Here is a 9,735-nt window from a genome sequence, read left to right as displayed (position 1 = left end):
TGGAGAATACAGCTTCTCTTCCTCTTCCGCCTTCCAAATCTCCAGCAACTTCCTCTTATAGGCAGCTCCACATCCCAGGGAAGGGAATTCTGAGAGGAGACATTAAAGGGGATGGTGGTGGTGCTGAGTTAACAACAGATCATGCAGTGCAGTAGCCCATGATAGATTATGAGCTTCCCCCCAGCTGGAGAATGTATCTTATTCATTTCTATCTTCTTGGTGCCTGGAAGTTCCTGGAAATTAGAGGTACCCATTAAATGTTCATTAAACGATTGAATAAGTGAATGCAGAGAGGACAACAGCTCCCTGCAACCAGATGCTTTTGGCTGTATTCTAAATGATGCTATGAGAGATCAGTGGTTGATCTCCAGAAGAACCTTATATTTCATAACACATGGTAGTGATAATTAGTAATTCAGGATATCTTTCCCATGTTGACCAAAATCGCCAAATTTCTGAAATCTAAAATCCTAGATAGGAAGGAGCCTTTGCAATTCAGTGCACTGAAACTGGTAAGGAATGTTAGGTCAGGGAGCCATTCTCCACCATATTGCCTCTCTGACTTTCTTGAGTTCCTTCCAGTTCCTGAGAACCATGTGCATGTTTAGAAAAATGCCACTAGGTGGCACTCTTGCTTCTTTGCCGTAGTAGGTCATTGCCTTTTCTAGACAAGGGAATTGAGTGTAACTGAGAAAGAAATGTTACTTTTTAAAAGCAACTAAACTGTTCCTCAAATTATAACTACAAAATTGAGTTAGCTGACATAAAATACATACCTCTTCAAACAAGAACCAAAACAAACATAAAAATCAAAGAGCCTAACATCCTCATCTATAATGTTTTCACCATTTCAGAATTACAAGTGGCACTAGAATCTTGTTCTGTTAAGTGTTCCCAGGGGTTCGTTTCCCCATTTACACTGTCCCTGCTTCCCATGCAAGGTGGGATGATTCAGAAGCTTACTGTCTTACTTCCAAAGTCTATGGTGCAGACAGGGCGGAGAGTGTGGGGGAAACACTTTTTTTTTTTAACACAGCAGGTTAGTATGCACTTAAATTAGTTCAAATCATGGCTAGGAAACAGCTGATCATGATAAATAGAGGCAAAGTTGCTACAGTACATGTAGAAATCTTTTCCTTTAAAATCTAAAAATTTCTTCCTAACTAAATTAAGTCTTTCTCTGTGACTTTTTACACTTTTTTTTTTAAGCATAAAAGAAGTACTTATTCATTGACTAAAACTCAGGGAAAAGAAGGTAGGCAAAGAGAAAAAGAAAAAAATTATTAATCTCAGCCCCAATAACGAATAAACATTTTAGTGAGTGTTTTCATAGTCCCATAGTCCTTTATTAATCATTCATTTATATATGTGATTGACTTGGTAGACTCAATACACACTCTATGTTCCAGGCACCATGTTAGGTTTTGACCCTGCAAAGGAAAACAAGATAGACAATCCCTCTCAACAAAGGAGACATAGCACCTCTCTCTCCGTCTTTCACTGTCTCTATAAATATATGTTTCCATATAAATATATATGTATCTGTCTCTATATGCTTATACATACACTTATATATACATACATGCACTTATATATATATATATTTTCCAAAAAAGGTATTATATTATACATATTGTTTTGTATCCTGATTTTTTTCCTTAATAATATCCTGATTATTTTCCATACCATTAAATATTTTTCAAAGGCATTATTTTTCGTTCATAATATTTTATTTTCTAGATACTCAATAGTTTTTAATTGAATATTCCTCTTCTTGAAAATGTAAGTTGTATTTACTTTGTTACTATAAAAATAATGATTCAAGGAGCAACATTGTAGCCAAATCTTTGCTCACAACTACAGTTGTATTCCTAGTGTAAATCCCCAAAGTTTGGATTGATGGATTAAATGAATTGCAAAATTTTAAAGCTTTCATAGCTATGGCTAAATTTCCTTCATAAGGGCTACATCAATTTTGGTCTCTATTTGCTCATGCCTTTGAATCCTCCACCAATATTGAGTATTTTCATCTAAATAAAGTTTTCAACTTTATAATAATAAATAATACTTTTTTTGTTTTAATTTATGTGGCTTATGCTAATTGGTTTATTAATGAGTTTGAATATTTTTCTTATGTTATTAACCATTTTTCTCATTTTTGAATTTCTTGCTGATTTCCTCTGTCCAGTTACCTATTGGGCATTAGTTTTTTTCTAATGCCCAATAGATATGTAGGGATTCTTTATACTTTAAAGTTATTAACCCCTGCAAATATGTTTCTGCTTTGTCATTGTCTTTTATTATTATTATTTTGGTCATATACAATTTAACATTTTAAAGTTTCTAACTTTAGACCCTCTATTAGGCATTTAGCGAAAGGTAGAAGCAGAGATGAGTATTTTTATGGTTCTGTACAAATTATCCCCTGGATTCAGCTTTCCTTTTTATCTTTGGTTTAGAATTTCTCTAGAGAATCATTGACCATACAATAGGGAAATAACTTATTAAATCCATCAACTCTAGTGAGAAACCTTACCAAAATATTCTTTATTGGGAAAGAGGGCAGAATTTTTGCCCTAGGGACAATTTTGAAATATGTGGGAGCATTTCTGATTGTCATATGACTGGAAAATTCTACTGACACTTTGCGGAGGGCATCCAGGAATGCTAAACATCCTGCAATGCACAGAATGAGGAATTTTTCCTCCTGAGTGCCAATAGTAGCTTCCATTGAGAAACACAGAGTTAGACTATCATCCAACCATCTTAAACAAAAATACTATTTAAAATACTTAATAAAAATACTTGAAAACATTATACCAAAACATGTTTTCAGTTGATATATGGTAGCATTTTCTCCACACTGTATTTATGTATGCAAACTTAATGAATTGGAACACATCAATTCCCTGCTCTAATAATAGGTAACAGACTTCAGTTGAATATGGGTATCAGAGAGATATTTGGCATATGACTGGTTATCATTTTGGCTTATCAAGAAAGTTGTACTACTGGTTTGCTCAGAAAGAGTTGCAGAGGAAGCTGAAATAAGTGAACTGGATTTGTTAACCGAGAGTAATGATGCTCCAAAAGAATTCTGTTAGGGGACACATCTATTCCCCATTCACATCTTGCCTTCCATTCTATGTTCACCAGTAAAGACTGTGACCCCAGGGTGGCCAGTGCAACTGCTTTTGCTCAATTTTAGTCTTCTGTTTGCTCTGGGTGCTGTTTGTTCCAATACCAATGTTGAGGGCAGGAAATAACCAAGTCTGGTTTCTCTGTGAGTGTTTTGTTCTCTGGAAATACAATTATTTTGTTCATCTGAAATTGCCTCTGATCAAACAGGTTGGTATAAACCAGAGTTTTTTGACTGCCTGCAGATGGCAGTGATTATTAGCTTGTCATTCTAAATGAAAGGTGTTGGTTTTACCTAAGAGTTCTAGAGTGCTATACTAATGGCAGAGTTTACTGTGTTCTAATAAAAATTAGCAAGATTCACATGCTGTCTTTGAAGAAGAGAGCTGCATTTATATGCTAAACGTAATGTCATTTAAAATATTAGGTAACTAGACATGGAACACAGAAGACATTAAATTAACATACTTCACCAGATTATGCAAAACATTGAATAGTGACAAAAGAGTTTAAGGGCAGGATTTGATTACTGTGGCCAAACTCAAGTAATATATCTTGGAAAATTTGATTCCAAAATATACTTAAATCATGATAAACTTTGTGCTCTAAGTTTTACCTCCAGAACAAGATATAGCAGTAAGAGTTGAAGACATTGGCAAGATACATTCTGGAATACAGACAACAATGCTGTCCAAATGGAAGAAATCATCAAAAGGCAATGGAAAGAAAACTGCGAATACGATCATCCTCTTACATAAGCTCTTGGAAAATATATGCAATTCTAAGGTCATGAGGAAGACACAGTGTAGCTGCAGAAGTCTGAAAAGAGTCCACTAAAATGGTCAAGGGAAATGAATAGGAATCATGTGTAGTTCGACTCAAGAGGTAGATCTTCATCAAAATGATAAAGGAGTGGGAATGTGATCAGAATTATTTTTTCATGGTCATTGGGTATTGCTTTACCTTCGAAAGGGTAATATAGGGCATTTAAAGAGAAGGGCTGCTTTCAGTTGTGTAGATTCATGAAGCCTGTGTATCAAGAGTGTGTAGAAGATAGAAACACAAACATGTTCAAGGCGATATACCCAAATATGTTGTTTGCTAATAACTTATAAAGGGAAGAACATGGAAGTTTGGGGGAATACATCCTTGCTCTTCTAAGTCTAAACTAATTGAATGAAGATAACTCTGCCTTTCTATAAACTACTCTTCGTTTTAGAAATTAGACCACCTGAGCTGGAAGGACTTCAAGTCAGACTCAGTGCTAATGTTCACATTCCTATTTTCATCAGAATTACAAATCAGTTTAGAAAGGAAAATCCAAAGCATTGTACTATCATGAATACAGAAAATTTACAGGTATATTGAATAGGTTACTGGAGGTATTCAGAGGAGGCTGGACACGATCTTGTTGGAGATGCTGGAGATCTGTGCATTAGATGTGACCAGATTAGATTTGTAATTCTATGACTTGTTCTTTTAAAAGAGAGGAAAGTGAGGATCAAGATTATAAGTGGAAAAAAAAAAAAGATTGTAAGTGGGATGAATCTGAATATGAAATGTTTTGATTTAGCATAGCTATCTAGACAATAGAGCTGCCAAGTCTCTTCGTTTCCTTTGTTTCCCTCTCTCTATACTAACGAGACAAAATTTCCTCATTATTTATTCAGTAGACATTTATCAAACTGCTACTCTGAGCCAGTATTATAGGTCAACAGTAGTCTCTTGATACATGTTTATTTAGTAGGTAAATTATGGTAATTGTAATAAGACAAAGAAGATGAAATCATAGTTTCCATCCTCACGTGGACAGAAAGAAAATAATGAGGAAGAAAGGAACAGAACCGAAAGGATGGGATATAGATCTACTAAAGAAATAACTATAATATACCATAAATTTCCCTAAGTATTGCTTTAATATTAATACACAAATTTGGAAATATTGTGTCTTCATTTTCATTCTGTTCAAAATACTTTAAAAAAATTATTTATTTAATTAATTTATTTTTGGCTGCTTTGGGTCTTTGTTGTGGGCTTCTCATTGCGGTGGCTTCTCTTGTTGTGGAGCACGGGCTCTAGGCGTGCGGGCTTCAGTAGTTGTGGCTCGCCAGCTCTGGGTTGCAGGCTCAATAGTTGTGGTGCATGGGTTTAGTTGCTCTGCAGCATGTGGGATCTTCCCGGACCAGGGCTTGAACCCATGTCCCCTGCATCGGCAGGCTGATTCTTAACCACTGCGCCACCAGGGAAGCCCCAAAATACTTTTGAATTTGCCTTTTGATTTCTTCTTTGACCCATGGGTTTCTTAGATGAGTGTTAGTTAGTTTTCAAATATTTGGTGATTCTCCAGATTTCTTTCTGTTATTGATATCCTAATTTAATTCCATTGTGGTCAGAAAACATACTTTGTATGAGTTGAATTCTTTTAAATGTATTGAGGATGTGTTTGTTTGTTTTGGTGGATGACTGTACAGAATGGGATTCTTTGGATTTGGATAGTCACTTAGTATGTTTTCAAGTTAAGTAAAACTAGGTGCTAGCTGCTCTAGCATACAACCCCCAAATTCCTGTGTCTTAACAAAATAAATGTTTTGATTTTTTTCATAGTCCAAAGAGTGTATGATGGACACCTTTTCCTGTGACGATTCAGGCACCTAGACTCCTTTATTTGGTGGCTCTGTCATGCTCTAGGGTATTCTCAAATTTCTATGCTGGAAGCTCTGCATTCAGCTGCTTAGTGAGTAAAGAGAAAGAACATGGAAGATCACATGAGAAGTTTAAGAAGTCAGGCCTGGAAGTGCTTTAATTGCTTCTACTCACTTTCCATTAGCTGGAGCTCAATTACATGGCCCAACCTAATATTAAGGAGGGCAGGAAATATTGTTTAGGGGTGTTCTCAAGAAGAGGAGGAAAAACGTGGATATTGAGCAGTTCCAGAATTCTCTAATGCAATAAATTTAGAATTATCTGGAGCTAGGTTGTCTTATATGAAGCCATATATTTCTCAATCTCTTAAGCTTTCTGAAGTTGTTTACTCCTTTCATCTCTAAATAAAACATCTCAGTATTTCTTCCTGTATAATTGCAAAAAATTGCAATGAAGTCCCTATAGGATTTCTGCTTGTCACCTGTCATCCAACAGTTTTTTTCCTAACTTGATGTTTCATTTCTGCCACTGCAGGTTGTTCCATTTCACTATGAACACAGCTCTCTTTCTTCATTCTTTAAGACCACACTAATACAAGATAGACAACTAGTAGTTGTAATTATTAGCAAAGCATTACAGAAGATCTAGGCAGACAATCAAGGGGGGAATTCCAACATGGAAAAGAAAGATACTTGACATTGCTGCTTCAAAGCTCCAGCAATCAAACCCTACCCGAGAAGCTGCTCACTGGTTACTTCTCTCCAGATTCTAGGATCTGGCCTACTGGCATCATAAGAAGGGCATTCTAAGGCCATCTCCCAATTTCTTCTTTTGCTCCTCCCCAAATCAACCAACCAACCAACCAACCAACCAACCAACCAACCAACCAACCAATCAACCGTTTTTCAGTGGCCAGAAGAATCAACACAATGCTTATTTTAAGAAAACCAAACCTGGTGGCCAACAAAGCAGATTATAGAACCAATGGGAAATAGCTTCTCTGCCAAAGGGAGGCATCTTTTTACCATACAAACAATTCCAACACTTTTTATACTCAACATTTCCCACACACAGTAGTCATTGGTTCTGACTTTGTCCATCTAAAAGCCTTTAAACAATTTCCCCAAATAACAATTTTCTCCCTAGAGTGCCCTCCTATTTCCTAGAAAAACTACCTTTATTGATCCTTGTATCATTGGGCTTTTTATTCCCTCTGGCATTTTTTTCCTTACATCAGTGGTATATTCTAATAAGGTTTTCATACTTTCAGGAAGTTGTTTAAAAAGTGTAAAGAAATCTTATCTTTCAAGGAATCATTAGGAAAACAGCAGATGTTTTCAAATGTGTCTGCACATTAGAATCACCTGGGGAGCATCTAAAACTTGTTCTTCAGACCGTACTCCAGACCAATTAGCATGAGGGAGTGGGTGGGTGCTAGAGATCAATATGATTTTTGTTTAAAAATTCTTCATGTGATTCCAATGTACAGCCAAGATCGAAAACTACTGGGTTAGAGAGAGAGATACATCCTCAATTTTAAGGGGTTAACTTTTACATAATGGTCAAATGGCAACAAGATATATGCGTTTACAAAATTAGAGAGCTAGGTGTACCTTTAGAGCCATTTCTCTTGGGAAATAGCATACAATTGGCTTGGATGATCACTGGTTGAAGATACTGACACTGGGATATGATGCATCGGCTTCCAGATGAAATGACATTGCTGTTTTCTCTGAAAGCAATAGCGTCGACTATGGTAATCACTTGACTGTCAAATTTGTGTATTCCAAACCTCCCATTAGCAGCTGAATTTTATCCATGGGTAATTAAAACATTTCACAGTAAACATAATTTAAAGTAAAATAAATTTTATTAAATTTCCTATGGCTCAGATTCTTAGACAGCTGGTAAATCTTTCAGAATCAGTGATGTGAAGGAAATGCAAGAATGATTAAATAACCTTATAGAGATCTTAAACTCTCAGCCCACCCACTGTCTCTCTGTGGTATTAATAAATTCATTTCAATATTAATTTTCTGGGCCCAGAATTATCCTCTTAAAAGAGTGAAAAAGTGTCTGAATTTCCTGAATTCTACCTTTTCCAAAATTCAATACATGTTTAGAAAGGAATTAGAGAATTTTGCACATAGAGAGGATATGTACAGAGTTTTGCCTTCAAGGTGTCTTTCTTACTCTCACTAATCAGAGACTGAGTGGCTGTCTTCCCTCCACTGTGGTTCCCCTTCTTATTCCATATCTGTACACAGCATCATTACAGTTCAGTCTTCTAAATCAGAAACTTCCAGGCCATCTTTGTTTTTTTTATTCTCCTCCATCCCCTAACGCCAGGGTCATCAAAATAAATAATTCCTCACTTTGGAGTATCTGCCAGCCATTATGCCTCCTCTACCTTTTCACTGCTGCTTTTGAAGATCAGGCCTTTATTCCTGAACTTCCCAGCTGATGCCTCAACTTTCATCAGTCTCTCTCTTCTTAATTCACCCTGCTCTTTCATGAAATTTACCTCCTTGGTCCCCCATTTCAGCAAAGCCACCCATACTAAACTCCTTAGACTGCTTCTTAAGGCCTTTTGTAAGGAGGATATTCTCTGACTCTCCAACCTATTTCTTCCTATTCCAACACCCACTTGTGCTGGCAGTGTAGATTTTCCATAGGAGAGCCTTAAAAGAAATTTTAAAAATGGGGGATGGTCTTAAAAAATCATTATTAGTTATCTTGAAAATTGCCTCCAATGTAATACCATTCCCCAAAGATGCAGTCTAGTTGATTCACAGAAATCAACAACTTACTTATTTCTCCCATAACCAACTGCTTTATGCCTTGCGTAAATCACTTTGCCACTTGCCTCAGCTATAAAGGAATGATGGTAACTCCTGATCCCCATTCACTCCTTGTCACAATGAGCAGTCAAAGAAGATGGTAGTCAAACAGATGTGAAACGTAGGACAAGTTTATGTGTCAAAAGATGTTATTGTTATTTTCGAAATTGAATTGGAGTACGCAAAGCTGGTCCTTCAAAGATCGGCTCCTCTCACTCTCAGGAAGCCAGCACTGAAGATGCTAATTAGTGTGTCAGCTCCCCTTCAGCTGCTTCTCTTCTCTGGAAGTGCCCTAGTCTTCAAAACCTGCCCCCGTCCCCAAGGGGCAGGCCCTGGTGGTCAGATTTTCTGCCTTATAAATCAATGCTCCCAGCCCTTTGGATTCAGGGTGAATGGAGAGTAAACCCAAGGAGAGCTAAACTTTGCACCTAAGCCAGTGACCTACAGCTTGGCTGAGTCAATTACACTTACTCTTCAGAGATCCTGAAGCAAGTAACACCAAGAGGACTGGCCAGGTCAGTTAATGGTAACTGAAGAATGCAAACAAAACAAAACAAAAAAACCCTGGAGTGGGGTTTTTCATCTCCCACCTTCCTCTCTTAAGTTTTAAAAACAAATCCCAGACATCATATTATTTCACCTTGTTAAGTTAATTAAACAAGGAGGCCAGTAGACTGAGGTGGCTCTAATGCCATGGAGGTCTACATAAGGAAACCAAAGTCTAAGTCTGTGATTGCCTCAAGGCTACCAAATTGAAACCTAAGGACAACCAATCACCAGCAGCAATGAGGCTTTAAGCTGTAGCCAATCAATAATTTCCTTACTTTGCTTCCATCTTTTCTCTATAAAATCTCCCCGATCTGTTTGTGGAGTGCTCCTAACAACTTTTGATTTGGCTTTGCCTGATTCCAGTCAATTTTTGCTCAAACTCTTAAAATATAATATGCTTTAACAACCTCTAAATACTTCATTATGCATCTTTAACAGATGAATTTTGGTTTTTTTTTTTTTTACATTTTAACAGAATTAATAGTGTAAGGGAGGAAAAATAATTTTTCTTCTACACTTCCAAGTTCTTGGTTGAGACCCTTTGTAATAAAAGACAGAAAAACAA

This window comes from Balaenoptera acutorostrata, chromosome 7 (genome assembly GCF_949987535.1).
Source record: "Balaenoptera acutorostrata chromosome 7, mBalAcu1.1, whole genome shotgun sequence".
Lineage (NCBI taxonomy): Eukaryota > Metazoa > Chordata > Mammalia > Artiodactyla > Balaenopteridae > Balaenoptera > Balaenoptera acutorostrata.
The sequence above is the reverse complement of the archived record's forward strand: the minus strand, read 5'-3'. Positions refer to the sequence as shown.